The sequence below is a fragment of the Ambystoma mexicanum genome, chromosome 2p (genome assembly GCF_040938575.1).
Source record: "Ambystoma mexicanum isolate Mex_15411 chromosome 2p, UKY_AmexF1_1, whole genome shotgun sequence".
Classification (NCBI taxonomy): domain Eukaryota; kingdom Metazoa; phylum Chordata; class Amphibia; order Caudata; family Ambystomatidae; genus Ambystoma; species Ambystoma mexicanum.
The window spans coordinates 685860461-685881490 of NC_090923.1; positions in this window are offsets into that span (position 1 = coordinate 685860461).

Below are 21030 nucleotides of genomic sequence, written 5' to 3' on the forward strand. Positions count from 1 at the left end.
CTCATTACGACCCAGGCGGTAAGGGGTTTACGCCAGCGTAAACATCGCCGACCCTTACCGCCTGAGTACGAGTTCCCTTAGCGCCATGGCGGATTTAACACCTGCTTTTAGCAGGTGTTAAAATCCATGGCGCTAAGGGACCTTGTTGTTAATTACGCCACCGTAATTTACGGTGGCGTAATTAATGCCTTCCCCACTCCCATTATGCCCTATGGGGCAAAAATGGGAATGGGGAAGGGTAAATGGGGATTGGGGACTTACCGCCCCGCCAAGGTCGGAATGGGGCGGTAAGTCCGCCAACCACCATGGCGGAGTTGGCAACTTAGCGCCATGGACCATGGTGCTAATAGCACCATGGTTCTCCGCCAAGGTCGTAATGAGGGCCATAGTCAGTAATATAAAAATTTAGAAAAAATGCATTACCATTAGACTTGTTGCAAAAGACACCTTCATCTCAGCCACCACGACACTGCTTAGTTCAAGAGCAGGTATGCAGAGAGATCCCTCGTACTAATGGCGTCTGGAGTGGAGGATCCTCCCTCTGAGCAAGACTGCATCACCTGGGGTACCAGTTCTGTCTGTCTTTCCTAAGAGGAACACCTCTTCTCTTTATGGGGGAGTTCCCGCCTATCTAGATTACCAGACTCTCCTCGGCTGAAGAGAAGACAATAAGCATGAGGAGCCAAGAGTGGAAAATTCCAGCTAGAAGTGGAAAAACGGACCTTCTCTTCCTTGCCTTCTTTCCCAGTACCCCTTATCACTGCACCTGCAGAATGCTCTGAACCCCTTTCTGGCTCGTCCTTCAGTGGACAATACACAACTATTCTCCACAGTTAGTTCCGCTGACATCATTATGAGACCTTGCCTCTGCTGCAGAAATGCACGATTACTTACTGAGCCCACGAAACATAGGCTTTCATTGTGGTAATGGAAGTGAATGTCCAAAATGGCCATGCATCGGTGACATATTATTTTAGCTCATTTTGCGCACACGTACTACACTAACTAACCCTGTCATCTCACTTCAACACATCAGATTTACACTTCAGCTCTCAGAGCACATATCGCCTGTTAATGAAAATCATCTGCCTCAAAAACTACTGTGAGACTGTCAATATTTCTATTTCCAGATTCAATATGGTCTGCATCTAACAAAACATAGTACAGGTATGCTTATATTTTAAAACATGTTTTCTTAAACTCTTTCGCAAATATATGTATAAAGAGGGTTACTGTTACTTACCCTGTAATAAGCTTCTCAATAAGCATATTCTCTTCTTTAACCCCTCTAGCAAATGCCATGCATTGCAGCAATCATCACCTTCTCACATGAAGCAGCAAGCAATTACAATGTTCTGCACTTCAAAATGCTTCTATTTCTATTGTGATGAAAGTTATGCAAAGAAAAAAAACACAGCTGAACTTCAAGATTCCAAACTCTGACATGTATATCAAATAAACATATAAAATGATGTGCTTTTCAAAATAAATTTTTGATGCATCTTGAAGAAAGTAAAACAAAATGCATATCCGCATTTACAGCAGCACTGTGTTACTTTCTCATATAAGAAAGTAAAAACAGATAAAATAGATGTACACCATTTGTAATTGGCACTCAGAGTGTGCAAGTTTAATATATTGAAGGTGCATTTAAACTTGCTAACATAACCCATTCCAATCGTCAGCTGCCTTTGCAGTCCTATTTTTTCTCTACATTCTGTGACTTGTACTCCAACTTTCACAATGGGAAAAGTGGAACTTCAAGTCCCAGAATGCAAACAATAAATCTAGGACTACATAAACACCTTCAGGTTAGAATGCATCATGTTGGCAAGTATGCACATACTCCTACCATATTAAACTTCCACACACTAACTTCTATTTAAAAGTGTAGTACAAATCTTTTCCTTTACATGTTCTTCTCTTTTACAAAACTTTACAGAGCTTCTATAAATTCACATACACATTTGTTAACTTTCATGAAAATGCTCCTAAAAGCAAACATTTTTAACTTTCCACCAATTTCATTAACTGTTCTCTCCCGCCACTCCTCCTTTCTTCATAAATATGTACTGTGCTTACTAAAAGTGCTTCACCATTACCCCATATCCCCATTAAATTTATTTTACAATTCCAGGAAAGAAGCACATCACTAGAGTCAACAACCACAAAATGAACACCCGTCACATCCAACAAAGTACATTAATATGTAATGTACATGTATGTAATTACAGCAGCACAGGTCCACTATATATTACAGCAAACTACTTTTTTCAAACGAACATTTCTTTCGCTCTAGCCCATCATATTCCACCATTCACACTCTTACTATTCCCAGCTACACACCACCATTGCAACACCCACTCGGTTGCTCAAAACAGCACAATCCCCCTACAGATCCCAACACACCACCACTCTCTTACTCACTAACCTAACACCATCCCACCTCGCCAGACTCTTACTCTCACAACTTTTCCAGCCATGCCTAATATACTACCTCACAATCTAACAACACTCTATGCATGTCTACAATCACACCCACAAACACATGCACCATACATGCATATACATTGCAGAACTTTCCAAAGCCAACTTTATCTTTTCCCAACAGACACACAAAATGCCTAAAAAGATAGAGCAGATAAGAGTAACTACACCATATAGTCATCCACCGCTGAAACATTTTATAGAAAACATTAAAACAAAAGAGCTAGTAATCTCACTCAACAAAACTAAACCAGCCATGACTAAAGAATGTAAGGCCCCTCCTGCAAAAAAGCTAAAAGTAAAAAATGATGTACAAAGAAAAGCAGACCTAATAACGTACCACCCTCTATCTACCAGTGTTAGCATAATCATGGGAAAGCAATCCAAAAAGGATATGTTACAGAAAATGTTCCACCATAGAGCTGTAATTAACATATTGAGGTTTTTATTAACAAATAGTGACACAAGATATGTTGCTATTTCCGTAGGAGGCATAGTAGATGGAAGATGATCAATTAAAAGCAGTTAAGTGATGTCATCACTGTATTTTGATGTCCAATAATGGTAGATGAATAACCATAAACAGTTTGAGATTATCATCAACATATATAGAGCAGTGCATGAGAAACCAGTGGAGAAATAAAATATAATTGCTGCTCAGAACATGTGAAGGTGGAAAAACAGTGGTGAAATAAAACATATCTACTTCACATAACGTGTGAATACTAGAGCTCCCTTAAGTGACATTATATAATTCTAGAAGTGTCTGAGTTAAGTTTCATCCAGGCATTTGCATTAGTTTAAATAATCTTGGACCTATATGTAATAAGGACTAATAATGGAAGAACATGTTATTGCCTAACACGAAGATATGGTTATACCGTCACTTTTGCTTAATCAGAGGCAAGCCTGATTCTGTTAACGCATTTATGGAATAATTTCACTATGACGAGTAGCTAAGAAACACACTTTAATATATTGTTGTCCAAGCAAATTTGAACAAACATCACCATTCTGATCTGATGAAAAAGGCATATTTGCAACAATTAGAGGAATGGACCTGTAAAGAGGCGTATGTTATAAACTGGTTGCCTATGAAACCTTGTTTATGTGACGAAAACCCATGGACTTGCGAACTCGAGGAGAAAAATGAGAACACCATTTCAAGTAAGCAGAAATGCAGCGGCGCGGTGGCACATTAACTTTGCAGAATGCCTTCCAGCATGTAGCAACAGAGTTTAGCACTTAATTTTGCATACTGGCACTTGAATCATCTGTCAGCTATGCTTTCGGCAATGTTCACAGGCAGTGAGGCTGTTTCATACTTGGTAACAGCACACAGAGAGTGCCGACTGTGACTAAATTGAAGGTAAGCAAATGTTCACATAAGCAGACAAGGAGCCAGCTAAGGTGGTACAATAAAGCAGAACTAGTGGAGTGTTTTTTCAAACGCTAGTGAGAAATTTCCATAAGCCATAGAATTAACACTTCTCTAAACTGATAGTGGAGAATGGAGGACGTGTTGTTATATGAAATACTAGATGGGAAGCTCTGGAATGTTATTAATAGATCCTAATAGCTTTATAACATCAGGCTTCTTTTCCCCTATTCAATTTTACTTTACAACTAATGTGGGATTAAGCCTTGTTGATGAGATGCAGATGTGAAGAAAAAGCCAAGAGTACTATAAACTAAACCCAGGGGTGTTTTTGAGCTTCGCTTCTAATACATTTTCAGTTGGGAAAGTGAATATTGTTGCATAAATTAACAGTGCTTTTTAAAAGCAAGAGACTGAGACTGTAGTATGCAAAGTAAAAACTCAATTAATAGTCTGGATAAGTAATGCATGAAAATGGGTAACTAAAACCCAGTTCTTTGTATTGTAGACCTTATTGTAGATGGTGAAGTTAGACATGAAAGCCCATGGAAGAGTGACATGGAATATGAGTTGTTAACTCAAAGAACATGATACAAGATAAAGCAGAACATTGATGTTCTAATAATATATCCGTCTAAACCCTGTTCAAGCAATGTGGAATTGAAATGTAGTGTTCCCCTGATGAAATTCCTGTTAAATTATTCCTAATGAGAGTGAAGAGGAGTGAAACATGTTGGGTTGTGTTTGAAGTGACTGGGCCTCATTACGACCCAGGCGGTAAGTTACCGCCTGGGTCGTACCTTTACCACCATGGCGTAAACTACGTTTACGCCATGGTGGTTGGCGGACTTACCGCCCCATTCCGAGGTTGGCGGGGCGGTAAGTCCCCATTAACCCATTTACCCTTCCCCATTCCCATTTTTGCCCCATAGGGCATAATGGGAGTGGGGAAGGCGTTAATTACGCCACCGTAAATTACGGTGGCGTAATTAACATCAAGGTCCCTTAGCGCCATGGATTTTAACACCTGCTAAAAGCAGGTGTTAAAACCTCCATGGCGCTAAGGGACCTCGGAATCAGGCGGTAAGGGTCGGCGCTGTTTACGCCGCCGTAAACCCCTTACCGCCTGGGTCCTAATGAGGCCCACTGAGTGAAAGATGGTATTTGAAGTTGCCTGTGAAAATAAATAGTTTTAATAAGAAGAATAAGTGGTGGCCAAACTTGGAGCTACCATTATTTTGACACTATTGCTATTTCCACAATATATGTAATAACATGAATGTTTTAGAATATTGTGATTTGCTCATAGAAATGATGAATTAAACTTTTTTATTGATACCAGAAGAGTTGTGGCTAAAGTCTGACATTCAAAGGTTATCAATCTTAGTGTATGTATGTTTAATGAAAAACAGTTACACAGTAGCAGATGTAGAAAGTGTTTAACTTTTGTTATAAAACTCAACTACTTAGGGATCTACAATACATGATCTAAGGAATATTTCTTTAATATTTTCATGTATTACTTAGGGTGATTAATCATGTAAGTTGTTAAACATAATTTAGTCTCTTTCTTGTATTAAAACCACCATAGAGTTCTTCACAATCTTATAAAAACCTCTGATAAATCACAATCTACACTTAAAAACTACTGCAGGAGACTGACTCTGCAAGCTCTAATTGACAGCACTTTTTTTTACTAAAGAGAACATTGTTTATAGTGATTTTAAACAGAATTAAACCATTAACTGAATTAATCAATACATTACAAAAAGTACTTCCAAACATGTGCAGTGTCAATATAGAGAGCTTTACAAACTTCTGTGATCGTGAATGGATTCACACAAGCACAACACCATATTTCAATGAAGAAGCTTATAAAGAAGAACAACAAAACACAATTACAATAGACAATAATGGTTGAGGGTATGAAATGGTGGAACACACCATTATAGTAAAAGAAAACCTTGTAGAAGAAAAGTACCCAAAAGACTTTGAACCAAATGCTCCTTTCACCCAAACAAACCATACAGTGTACACATGGACATGCAGATCAATGTGTAATGTATGCCAAAAATCTTTTAAATCTTTACAACAATTCCTCAATCACTATGTGAAACTAAAAGACAAAAGTAAAATGAAAACTCTACAAACCATAGACTCACACTTGTCTGTGAGGACATTCATTAGCCTGCATTTTAGGAACTGCTTGCAAAAGCACTTTCCACCACATCAATATGTTAGTGACACACCATTCTACTATACAGAATCTTGTGCATCGACTATATTATGCAAAAAGACCAGCTCTAGAACTGCAACATTTAAATAACATTCTCCTGCATGCAACCACCAAAGAACTGCTTCAAGAAATAGAGCACATCCAACATAAATACTTTGAAACTGAACGTGAATTAGAACATTCTGTACCTTTGAAAAACATTACTGAAAACCTCATGAACACCAATGTCCTAATGAAGACATACAAAAAAGAAATAGCTAACTTTCAAAACACATCTGCTGAAATGCCAGACCAAAAATGTGTCTGCTGTCACAGAACACTTTATAAAAAGAGCACACAAGTAGTAGCTCTAGCCTACAAAATAGAACACAATGAAGAATCCCAATGGTTCTGATAAGCATTATATCTAACAATAGAAACATACCTAACAGCAGAAACTAAATTCAAAATAACTGACCCCTCAACAATTTTCATATACTGCAACACAAAGCTTGACAATAACCAAATGGCATCACATGCTCTCATTAATAACTTAGAAATACTCCCACTTATATGAGAAAATGATAATACAAACACTGCACCCATTTCAAGCTATAATACGCCTTCAACCGAAACCAGCCAAATTACCTTCATTCGAGCAGCTAAAGGGCATCCGTGACAAAGTAGTATATTTGCCATTAGATCTAAAAGAAAATTTACAAACTCTAGGAGTACAGTGGCCAATAGATCAATCAGTGATTGTACTAGTTAATGGTGTGCCAACAAAAGACAAACACATTTGGCAACAACTGGTCGACTTAAACAAAGTTAGACAAGCCCTAAAACAAAACAATGAATACTACAAAGATATAAATATATAGAAAAACTACCCAAATTATTCAAGACCCACCAGCAACTGGCCAATTTGAATGTGTAGCTACTGTTAGTGCAGCCAACATTTTACACCAGTATACAATTCACCCACTACACTCCAAAGACACAATTGACAATGCATTAGAAACATATCAAATGCATCAAGCAAAGGATCTGCTTTGAGCATATGGGAAAAAAGTGTAGAAGCACATTCGGTTCCTCTACTCTTTCCTCCAAGCATAAGAGTAAGATATAATGAAAGGTCTGCGCAAATTATTGCATCAGAATATAGCTCTTTAAGAATGTATTCCGGAGACCCCAGATATAGACATAGGGCCTCATCACGAGTTTGGCGGTAGCCCTTAAATGCGGTGGTAGCGCTGTTACCGCCGCATTTAAGGGTCTGCCAAATCATGGCTTTGGCTGATTTTGGGGGGAAATCTGGTGAAAATTTGATGATTTTCGGCACATCTACCCATTGAGCCCAATGGGGGATGGGGAATTCCCGAATGGGCTCAATGGGGAATGGGCAATACCCGTTCCGCCAAACCTGTGATCTGGTGCTAATAGCGCTGGTGGGTTTGGCGGTAGGGCTAATAACACCAGCGATATTAGCGCCGGCGTTACCGCACAACTCGTGATGAGGCCCATAATGTTGAAAACATTTTCCACTTCCTCTTCGAAAGTGAACTAAGAACTCTATGTTATGGAGTTGCACATACATTAAAAACAGACTCTAACCTTTTAAACATATCAGCTACCCAACTGCTTCAAAAAATAAAAGACAAAGAGGAAGTTTTGCAGTCAAGTATCACAAATCTCTTGGCAAATATGCATGGTACAAAAGAATGCTGGTTCCGACATAACACTGATATACCTTGTATGATTATAAACCTAGGCCCACCCACATGGTTTATTACTTAAAGTTGTGCAGAGTAGGCATGGGATGACTTGCACAACTTCTTGAACACTGCAAATGAAAATAAAGATGGAATAGATATAAAAACACCAGGAGAACTCTCAATGTATCAAGGTACTTTCACCATCACTTCGTTTCATGCTGCATTTAATCTGCAATAAAACTATCCCTCTTCTCGGCGAAGTGCAACACTTCGTTTGGTGAAAAGAATATCAATTCAGAGAAGCACCACACATCCACATGCTTTTGTGGATAAAAGATGCTCCTATGTTTAGCCATGACTGTGACACCACTGTTTTACAGTTTATTGAAAAATACAATACCTGCAACATCCCTTCAGAAACCACAGATTGTGACCTACATACAAAAGTCTTAGGCTTCCCATAACATAAATGTGGCAAATACTGCCAAAGTAGATATAAAAACAAAGGCAAAAACTATACCAAATGTTGCTTTGGCTTCCCAAGACCAGTTTTCAAAAAAGGACACATAAATAGCTTGATGTCTTCTGTTAGACACAGCGTAAAAGGCAAATCCCCAAACAATTCATAAAACATTAAAAGGGATGAAGCATCCAAGTGCATCAATGATTACAATGCAATCATTGCCCTCTTGTGGAATGCAAACATGGGCATACAATACCTCACAGACAATTCCACTGCAGTTGCAAGATATGTCACAGCCTATCTCACCAAATCTGAGAAAAAAGAGCTAAAAGACCTCTGGGATCACACATGATCTAACAAAACCCTATCACAAAAATGTTACAGCTTCGGTAGAAAAATGCTCTCTCATAGAGAATGCCGGTGCTACGAAGCTGCAGACCGTTTAAGAAGGTACAGCCTTAAATGGAACATCTGAATGGATTGTCTGCCTGAACCTTGGACCAGCCTCATCCCTAAAAAGAGTACTAAAATCCTACCAAGAGATAGAAAACATAGCCAAAAATGATTCCAACAGCCACAACATTTAAAAAAACTATTTAATTGACATACACTGCCCGAGCAGAAGTACTTCTTTGGAGAACAAGTGTCTGTACGATATTGCCCAAAACTACACTTACAAAAAACAATGTCAAACCAAATGACACATCTGCCAAATATTCAGTTTCAATTTGTGAAGGAAGCATAGTGAAACTTATCAACCCAGTCTAATTAATCATATAAAGTTATAATTTACATCTCTGTATCAAAGAGAACTGTATTACATGGCCATACTTTTTAAACCTTGGAGAAAAGAAACATAATTATTAAGTGACTATTATGACTCATTTGAAGCTGCATTCAAAGCAAATGAAAGCAGTATAACAAATGACAATTTCAAACAATAAAAACCAATGTTGAACAATGAATGCCAACAAGAGGAAGATATTGAAGCTCAGCTAGACAAAGACACTCCTGAGGGCAGTCAGACTTCCCTTATTGGAAGCCAAGAACCACTTGGAGAACCACCAATTCTAAATAAGGCAGCAATAGCCATGACTAAGGTAGAACATACCATGTAAAAATATAAACAATCTGAGGAAGACTTGTCAGTGCTGGAATCACAGCTAAATGATGAACAACTCATCATGTATCTAGAAATCACTGAATAAATTGAAAATGGTTTTAAACATGGAACTAAAACCCGTAGGTGAAACTGGTTCTGGTGAAACATTCCTAATTAAAATAATCAGCATATTTCTACAAAACTTAATAAACAACATCCTTCCGGCTGCAGTAACAGCCCCCACAGGTTTAGCTGCCTACAGCATATGAGGTGTAACATCAAAACACATTAGAACACTATAAAATATTAGCAGAAGCTGCTACTGAAGTACGCAGAATATTAAAACAAATGCAAGTGTTCCTGATAAATGAAGTAAGCATGGTTTCCAATGTTATATTGGCTTTAATTCATCTCAGAATGCAGGAAGTCCTAAAAACCAACTACGAACAACTGTTTGGAGGAAAACATGTTATAGTTTTCGGAGACCTCCACTAGTTAACACCAGTAAAAGGTCAACCTATTTTCAAAACATTAGGACACAAAACAATGCCTCTATACCCTCAGCAGCTTTGGAAATGTAAATCTCTGGCAACATTTTCATAACAGAGGACTAACTGAAAACACGCGGTAGTCTGCAGACTTCAACTATGATACCATTTTAAAAAGCATAAGAACGGGTTTGCTACTAAAGATGCAAAATCCATCTTAAATAGTAGTCTAATCCATGAGCTAAATAAACAAATCTGCTCCTGATGTCATGGAACAAAGAACTCAACACAATCTAAAATGTATGTCCTTAATGCCAACCCTTGTGAGCTGTATTCAATTCAATGAGAAAATGTTGAAAACAGAAATGCTACCCATACTGCATATCAGCTCCACAGACAAACTAGAAGTGCAAGGGATGACACTTTGTAAGTGTCACAAACAACAGCATGACTAAGTAGTTTAGAAAAAAAGGTATCAGCAACACAGCTGGATTGGAGAAAATGTTAACTTTGTGTCTAAACTGCAGAGTAATTCTAAAATGTAACCTTGACGGAGAACACGGTTTAGTCAATGGAGCAATTGGTTAAGTTTTTGACTTCCAAGCATATCCATATGACAACCACATTCAGTTTGTCAACATCCAAGTTTACAAAATTGGCCAGACAATAGCACATTTCTTTCTTTCAAAGACATGTACATACACAGAGAGCAATTTTCTCTATCTCTTGCATATGCAGTCAAAATTCCCAAATCACAATGTCTAACCCTAAATCAAGCATTGATTGATAATGACAGCACAGTATTTAAAGAAGGTATGCGTTATGTAGCACTTTCACCCTGTCTACACGCAATGGTCTATTCCTAGCTAACTTTGATGCAAACAAAGTCAACACTGACATTCTTTGCATCCTGGAATACAACAGGGTATGGGCCCTATACACCCCCATCTAGATATGTATCCTGTAACAAAAAAAAATAAACCTTTAAAAAGACAAGAATTACGAACAGAAGCTATACCATATATCCCAGAAATTCTTCTAAAAAAACTGATGACCAACTCCTTATGCATCAAACAATGCAACCACAAATCTGTGTAGCACAAAGTCAACTGCATGTCTGTCAGAAACGAAAGACACAAATGTCTCATCCCCATAAAAATCTGCAGGCCCATCAAGCGATCCAGAAACAGAACTCTCTGGTCCATTTAAATTCAGCAAAACAACTGAAGTAAAATGTTATGCTAATGTGACAATGAATCTTCTCTTTCAATTGCCACCAATTGTTCACAACATTTACTTAAACGGCTCAGACAAGATGTGTTTGCAAATGCTTGTCCTTCACAGAAATACAATAAATAATCCTCACATCACTTAGTGCCCCAGGTACAGGTCAAGTATTGGAATATTGTGCAGGAATGGTTGATTTTACCATTAACACACAGGAAGATTCACAAGAATCCCTAATGTACCTACTACAAGTACTGGAAACCAACAACATCCCTATAAATTAAATATTACAGATTTCATACACGTGGAAACATACATGCACTGTCTGCAACCATGTTTCACAAGAGCACATTGCTGATGAAATTGTTTTTATATGTATCCATACCACATTCTGAATCCATTCCATTTCACAAACTTCTGCAAAATGCAAATCCTGGCATAGTATGCCATTTTTGCAATTCAGACAATCGTTCCACCATACAAATAAACTCACATAGCCAAGATGGTAACAAAAATAACTGTAAGCTTACAGGAGTCACACACAGCCAAGTATCTCTTGGAAGGAAAACCTTCACAACAATAGGTATAGTATACCACACTGGTTCCACAACCACTTCAGGGAACTACATACACTGCATATGTCATAAAAGAAGTGGTTGGTTTGAATGTAATGATACCTCAGTTACTCCAAAACATAGGTTACCAGCAAATTTAACAAATGCTTACTTAATATTCCTTAACCCAAATTTAGTCACTAAACTATAGCACAATTAACAGTTATAATATGCCAGAAGGTATCTAACTACATCCATCATACTACAATAGTACTTTTGAAAGTCAATCTAGTAAGAATACACCAACACATATCTAACTACTTAAACAATACCCTTCATTTCAAAACACTTCGCCATTTCAATTCTTATATGACAAAACATATTCTAACCTCTAATGTCACAACATACATGAAACAATCATAATATCATTCTTAGACTCACTAAACTGTAATCAGTTTTTTTTTTATAATCCAACGACCTAATAATTATTTAATGTCCTAACAACAGCAGTGTGTCATACACTAACTTTGTACCAAACATAGTACTTAGAATGTACTGTTAATCAGCGTCTAAATAAAAATGTATACAACTACAGTGTTTAAACTATCCTGCTTAACACATTGTACTGTTTTTTTCCACAGAAAATAAACCAGAGATTCCAGCTTCATAACGCTATAAAACTAAATAACCATAGCAATTACAATACACATATTACATTTGATATATGGTTGGAGCCCCCCCTTATGTTTTCCACTGCATTACCATCATAACACTTCCCTATCATTTCTATGCCCTCTTTCAGCCATCAAACAAACCCAAATTTCTTTTCAAAGCTGTCTGTTCACAGCGCTGTCTGCACATTACTGTGGTGTCTGCAGACAGCTAGGACACCTGCCCGACTCTTTTCAACCTGCAAAAATAGCCCCATAATATATTTTTTCCACTGTCCCACCTTTCCCAGCCCCTCTTCCAACACCAAAATAATCCATAATGTGTTTTCGAGATTTTTTCCCCAGCGTGCTGTCAGCGGACACTGGCGACCGAACCCAGATATCACAAATTTTTTATTACGTACATTTTGGTCATTATAAAAAAATGACTGGATTGTGAACTCTTACTCCCAAGAGCCCTTTAAATGAGGTAGCAATACTCAGAGGCGGATGGAGATGCAGAAGTTACTCAAACATCAATAAGCAAAACGACGATTGGCAAATTGCTTTCTGTTTTAATATCAATTATCTCAAACAGGGAGTACAACGGAAATAATCCGACACCGCACAGCTCGATCTCAAAGCATTTAATAAAAAACTATTCTTTTATAACAAAAGATTGTCACGTGGCAAACTACAAAACGTATGAGTACCTATGGTTGGCTCTCTGTGAACATCTATGTATACTTCTATACAGCCATTGGTTATGATTGGTTACTTAAGTCTGGTGGGCATCAGAACCCACCCCCAATAACTGGTCACTATTGTCATCACTAAAAACACAATGATTCATTGGGTCTTCATACTATAGGGCTATTCATTATACGGCCCACTGTGATTGGTCTGGCACACTTGTACCCCTCTAATATTCCTCACTCTTGCAGCACACAGGCTACCATCCCAGGTGTATGGAAGCTTGGCGTGATCATGCCTCCCCTCCAATTAACCCACTATCTGCCAACACTCCTTCAGTTTGTCAGACAATTAGCTTTTGAACTTGGCCTTGTAGCTGTGGACTTCATCTGGGAAATAAAGGGTGGATAGCTTCATTGTGTCTTTTAGTTTCGGTACAGCCTGACCCAAGCTACTCTGATTTCACCCATGTGACTTGGAGACCATTCTTTCAGAGCCTTTTGCAGCATGTATTCCTTTTAAATGATGAACTGTAGCAACCTTTAGTGTTTTTTTCATGCTACTTCAAACAGAAGTGTGTTCCTTTGTCAAATTTTGTCAATGCAAAGGGATAACAGGGGACTCGACCCCCTCTCCCGAACTACAGAAGTCAAATAGATCGACCCTCCAACCATGGTTGGCACTTGCTCATGAAGTGAAAAAACACTGGAAACCATGTGGCAGCCAATGGGGGGAAGAAGGAGTTAGGGAAAGGGGGTGGAATGACATAGGAAAGAGGGGGAAGACATAACATGCAAACACATAGGCATAAATACCATTGATAACCAATACTCCTATACTTGTACCCTTAATCCTGAAAACCTGACCTGACCTCCTAATATCAAAATGTACCTATTGTATGCAAATCTTAATGAGAGGTGTAACATAGCATGCCCATGAGTTTTGCCCTGAAAGACTTCACATAGAACATTGTGTTAGAGACTCATACAGAACATAGTAATAAACAGTTGCGTGTTTTTCTTGTTAAACATAGCATTGCAAAAATCATGATGACACAAACAAAGGGATTATCCCATGCATGACACACGAGACGCATTGCCCACTGGGCACATTAAAACGACAAACAAATATGGCAAAGAGTACCCAAAACACGTGCCCCTTTCCAGAGAGTTCACCATGGAATTTCCCAAAACAACCTAACCTAAATTGTGTTCCATGTTCTCCTGTAATACTTCATAAACATAAGAATCAGGGCAAGGAGGATTCCAATTAATTATTTGCCGTGTTTCCTCACACGCATATGTAAAGTCAATACAAACAGAAAAGGAGCGTAATGCAGAATGCCTCTACAGTAACACACAACAGGGTAGGTTCACTTATCCACCCTTAAGACTGGAGTGAAACATGACAATAAGCCACTCAGAAATCACTGCTGCAGCCCGGACAGCAGCGCAACAGACGTCTGGCGTCCAAAAACTTCCAAGCTCCTCACGTCCTCCCGGCGGCGGCAGGTTTAAGAGGTTTCCTAATTGCCCAGCTGGCATTCCGCGTGAAACCCAAAGGACTACGCACATTCCCACAGCATGCTGGGAAGTGTAGTCTTTTCCCATTTCAGCCCTGTTTCCAAAAGACTGAGCACCGTCCTTTGCCCCAAACCTTATTCCTGGCACATTCGTTTTAGCCTTCTTGGCAGGCATCAGTTACACTGTGGTCTTTTACCTTGGTTCTGAGCCAGTCCCATCTTCTCTGAAACTTGCCTTGCTTTCAGTAATTTCCAACCACACCACTCATTTGAAAGTCTTTTTCTTGTTCATGAAGTTTCAGGCCTGCTAAAGTGCATTGAGAAACAACCAGGTTATACACATTCCTGTGTATATACATTGGCGCATCGCTGCAATCTAATTTACTACTTAGCCAGCCTTATCAATACTTTTCCCTAATTGCATTTCCAGCAACTGTACATGTGTAAACTGGTTTACATATTCTTCAGTGTTTCTGTAGCATGAGCTTCTTCATCTGAAGCCCAAAATATTGCTCATCTGTACCACCTGTTCCTTACAGCTTTAGAGAATACTGTTTGTTTCTTCTCTTCATCCAGCTTTCAGACACGACATCTCCCTTTCACGTGACGTCATCAGTCTCCTGTCTGTGTTCAAATGAACATTTCTTCTGGTATTTCATCCAAAAGAATACTGCGTCTCAGAGTATTTAAGTAGAGTTTCCTTAATGATATCTTGTCTCAAAGGTTCACTGTGGTATTGGTACACTAACTGGAACTGCACATGTCGTCATCTCTGGTTACAAACATATAGGCAACATAGGGGCGGAGCTTGGAGTGAGGATGTCTGACTGTACCTCTGCACTCCCCCTCTGGGCGATTCATCAACCACTTCTTTATCAATCTTTACATCCAGACATCCTCGTCTGAAAAACTGTTTCTTTGGGACCCAAATCTTCATGACTCCTTTCAAGTATCCTGCTGATTTTACATGCTCATCAATACTCCAGGTGTGCAGTGTCCAGTAGGGCTACAGTAAATCCATCTTCCACGTACTTCTTCAGATGTCTGATATACCGGAACTTCATACCTTCAGGTGCGTGTATGCTGACTTTCATGTAGTCTCTGATTTCTTCATCTTTTAGTTTCTTAGTCATTCATCGTGATTCAACATCAATCATAATCTTCATTCCTACAGCTTTCTTTGCAGTCTTCTTGCATTGTGAGATTATTATTATGATCACACAGAATCCAAGCATGATCATCACCAACAGAGCTCCAAGAAATTTGAACATGTCCGTCATCCATTGTGGAACCCATGAGAAAACTGCTCCAAACAACTGTCATCAGCAATGTCTTCCACTTTGTCAATCATCTGGACATGTAGGTCTCTCAACATGGATATGGCTTCTGTCAAGGTGCTATTATCATTGTTGTAAGAAGGTATAAATGTGCACCATGATTCTCCAATTTTGGCATAAACACCTCCATCCATAGCTTTAATCATATCCAAGACATATCTGTACTGAAGAGTCATCAGTCGTATGTTCTCTCAGCTCCTCCTTAATTGCATTGAATCTGTTTATGGTAGCGTTGATCATCTGCAGGAGTTCCGATCTGGTTATCTGCAATCATTTAGTATTTGCATCAGTCTGGATCCTTGGCATGAAGGATATTCTGAATATCAATGAGGTTTTACTGAACAGTCTATGTTTAAATGGAATAGAATCAAAAGCTTCTATTGATTTTGCTGAGAAATAATTCTCCCTATTCAGTCGACTCAAAAGTTCTGCAGACCTCTTCTTCCTTTGATGTGCTTCTGCTTTCGGGAATTCGCCAATGTCCAGATCACTTTTTGGAATCACCAATGCTGGAACATAAACATTCACTTTAGAAAACAGTCCTCCCCAGTCCACGGGCAGCTTCATATAAGCTCTGGATCCACAAACCCAGTAGTGATCCATTATCACTGCTGTCCCAAAGCTCATTCCTGGCACATCAAAGATTCATCCACAGTTCTGATTAGGTTCCATTTTTCTTGGGCCATTATTTCTGAAGCACAGCCTTGTACTTTCCAAGGGTACTATCTGCAAAGATCCTCTTTTGTCTTCGACCCATGTCAGTAATTTAGCAAGTCTTGGCCATAAGGGTTTGCATCCATTCTGTACAATGTCAATAGTCGGTTTGTAACAACCAATAACCACCCACACTCTACAGATTACCACACCTTCTTCCCAGCCATCTGGAGAGAATACTGATCCCCAGGTCCGCATTTGGCCTCTTTCCTTCCATCTTCGGGTTTCTTCTTTAGTTTTTCCTGGGCTTTCCAGTCTGCTGTTCACTCCCCATCTGATTTCAGCTCCTTTCACTCCAGGCTGTTCATACCTTATCACGTGATTCTTAGTGTGGGCTCTTGCTCTGGTGTTTGTGTCTTGCACATAGTCATTTTCACCTGGATCTGTCCATTCAGTTTCCCATGCTAAATAAGCTGTTTGGCCCATAAACTGGCCTCACCTTACAGAGTGCTATGTGAGATAGGCAGTGTGCTGTTTGGACATCTATTTCAATGGCTATGAAGTCCTTGGATTTTCCCATACTATAAGGCAGGAGTGCACAAACATAGAAGTCCTCCTTTGATGTCTTTTCCCACCTCTTTTATATGCTGATACCAAACATTGTTTCCTAAGTGTACTGTGCTGTCTAGATAATTATTCAATTTATATTCATCCTCTGGTGCATATCTCTTAGGTCTCCTCCTTGCCCATGTGGCTCAATGAGCATAACATGAATTATATCAGCATAATCCTTTCTTACCGGAGGCATCATAGGGACATTTGTCAGTACAACTGGTGTCTTTACATGTAATACTGGTGTGGGTGTGGTTAGAGAAAACTTGTTTTGTCTCTCGCTAAGAATCTGTATCTGATGCTCAAGAATAATATCCCATATGTCCTTGCCTAAATACAGATGCTTAGTGACATTTGCCACAGAACCAGGTGCTTTCACATAAACTACTGAAGTAGGAACAATCACATAAGGCCTAAGATCTCTGGCAAACTGAACTTCTCCCTTAACTTCAAGAGTAGGGAGAATAAAAGGAACTCTCCCTTTTTTGGATCCATACTATATACAGCATGTATTAGCAGGATTAGAATAATGACAAAAAACAAAAGACAGGGATAGATCATGCACCAGTAAAGGATGCCTCAACAACGTGAAGGTGCTGATCGTCGTCGTATCTCTCTTTCTGGAATAGCTAGGTGGTTTATAGACCACATGAATTAACTGTGATTAACTTTAAGAAAAGAAAAATGCTTTATTCAGGCAATCTCATAACCACTCAGGCAGCTGCTGTATCTTTTGCACAAGTTCCACAAGTAACTGGCTGATTGCTGGATGATTAATAGGGTTCCTGGTGAAGACAAACGTGTTGTCCTTTCGCCAAACGAGGTAGGGATGTGCTTTGAGTAGGTAATAGAAGATTAATATCACTAAATTATGGACACCTTTCTGTGACAACACCATTCACTAGTTCATGAAGAAATGTCTTAAAAACAATGAATCTGTTCCATTATATCTCGTAGCAATTGATTAAGGGTAAGCTGATTCCTTGGATCTCTCAGAAATGTACAAACATCAGTTTGCCTACCAACAAAATGTGGGTGTTCTTCAATCAGAAAATGGAAGACCATACTGCATAGTTTATGAACGTCGTCAATGGACAAGATCATCAGTTTTCTCCCAAAAATGCACCAGGCAATGAATGAGCCTGTTTGCAAAGTTCACATATCAGCCAATTTATTGCAGGTCAATTTCTGGGATCCCTCAGAAATACACAAGTACTTGTGCGTCGTCCAACAAGATGAGGATGCTTGTGAATCAAAAGGTAAAGAATCAATCCAAGTAATTTGTAAAAATCTTTATCAAGCAGAATCATCTGTATGCTCAAAGAAACATTCTGGCAACAGTCTGATTTGGTCTAGAATTGCTGGCAAAAGTCGTCTAATCACTGGACCTTTCTTAGGGTCTTGGAGGAAAGTACGGATGCTACCACGGCAGCCAACAATAGCTGGGTAAGTTCTTAATATGAACATTAAAACAGCAAGAAGTAGTCTGTGCACATCCACATCAGTTTGGAGCATAGAATCCTCCGAAAAGAAACTCTGTTTGGAAAGAGTCTGGGAACTGCTTCCTTTTCCAGTCATCAAACACAAAATACAAGTCTGGCATTGCTCCACTCCTTCTTTTGAAGTTCAAAGTCAAATGACAACACCTCTCTGTGGTTCAAGAATAATTATTTTTTTTTCGCTCTCTGCTGTAACAAATGCAAAGAATGCTTTCCAGGAAAGCTAAAGTCCAAAGGTTTCATTGTCTATCCTTACATAGTCTCTGCGTCCTTCTTTCTTGTCATCGATCTTGTCTGCACATGCTGAACTGCTTCTTCTTGACTTGCTTCCAAATGGAGTGGAGGTGCTCTCCTGTGTAGATTTTCACACCACCTTGATGAATCCACGCTCTTCTTCCTATAACTTTAATAGCTGATGGTGTAGTCATTTCCGCAATGAACAGGCCATCAAATCTAGGTTCGTACCACTTCCTGGTGAAATTGCGGATCAGTACCTGGTCTCCAGGAAAGACCTTTGGTACAATACGTTTTTGCAATCAATTTGCTGAATGGTCTCCATCTGTCTTCTGACCCCGACATCCCGTTCGCTTGACTTGGTCTGAAATGACAGAGATACTTGTGGTCATGCATGTTAAATATTCTTGCAGTTCAGTTCCTAATAATTCTGCAGTTGTCTGGGCATCACTCCTAATCATTCGCCTCCAAGTGACTAGTTCATGCGGTGTGAGGTGATGATCTGAGCCAGGTTGGTTTCTAAGCATGTATAATGCAAGGTGTAGGCAATGCAGCCATCCCTTATTCAGGGTCAATTTAAATTGGCTATTATTTCCTTTAATAGGCCAATGAACCTCTCACAAATCCCATTTCCTTGTGGATGATAAACCAAAGAAAACATATATTTTATGCCAAGCAGTAAGCTGATTTGTTCAAACTCTTCATTAACAAAATGGGGGCCATTATCTGATCTCAGCACCTCACATACTCCCCATCTCGGAAAGACTTCTCAAACAAAAAATCTCACAGTGAAAGTGACATCTGATGCTTGCATGGACCAGCCTCAATACATCTCGAGAACGGGCACTATCATATACCTATAACCATTACAGACTTGCAGCATATACGCATAATCGATATGTAGGTGCTGAAAAGGGCTATTTGGTTGAGGAATAACTCCTCTGACTGTTCGCAGCATGTTCCCAGCAGTAAACATTTGACATACAATGCAGCTTACTACATAAAATGCAACATGTTCTAACAGGTTCAACACAAACCAATCATCTGCATGGTTGCTGCAAGGCTCTCCCTAGTAATATGTGCAGGGTAGTGTAGCTGTTCCAACGCCACCCTTAATAAGGCTACAGGCATTGCCAGTTTACCAGTGCTGTCCTGTCACCACAGTGCTTCAGTGGGGGAAAAAGAACACCCCTCTGTATCCATAGATCTTTTTCTTCCTGTGTAGCACTACCCTGTATTTCCATAATCTGTGTTTTTGACACATTTTTAAAACCTTCATTCACATTCATGATCACCACAATCTTCTCTTTCACATCACGCAAAGGTCATTATATCCAGTGAATATGCAATTCTTTTTGCCTCTTCGTCTGTGGCTTGATTTCCTACAATATAAAGTCTGTTCGCTTTGTATGTGCTGCACATTTAACTATTGCAATGGCTACTGGGAGCTGTAGTGCTTTAATGAGCCTATCAAATAGAGTGCCGTGCTGCACTTGAGTGCTGTCTGCTCTGAGGTAGCCCGTCATTTTCCAACGTGCCAATTCTGTGTGCACAGTTGACGTAACATAGGTGGAGTCACTATACATTGTCATTTCTTGATCTATGTGTTTTTCAAGCGTGACAATAAGTACCATCAGTTCTGCAGCCTGTGTTGAGGAAAGAGATGGTAGTCTTGCATTTGTCATTACTTCAAACTCCCCATTAGCCTTATGCTTCACTACGGCAGCACCTGTATATCGTTGTCCATCAGTTTGATCGATTTTTGAGGAACCATCAATAAAAACAACTTCTCCCGTAGCAAGAGCATTTTCTCTCACTCTCGGAATATCATCATAGAACTCTTCATAATTCGAGCAATCATGTACTTGCTCACCTTCTGCCAATGGTTCAACAACAAACATGGCAGGATTCACTGTTTTACATCTGACTATTTTAATCATCATATTTGATATTACCACTTCCTAAGCAGAAGCTCTTAGAGATGACAAGGTACCCTTAGGTTTTTCTCAGACTGCAAACAGAGCATGCTCAACAAATAACGTCCCATTACTATACCAGTAGACTTCGTAAAAGTGAACACGGCAGCTGCCAACGACTGCTGACATGGGAAGTGGCCTCTCATAACTGAGTCCAGAATCCCACTGTAATACGCCATGGGTTTAAACCCTAACATAGTTCTTTGTGTAAGGACTGCTGTCAT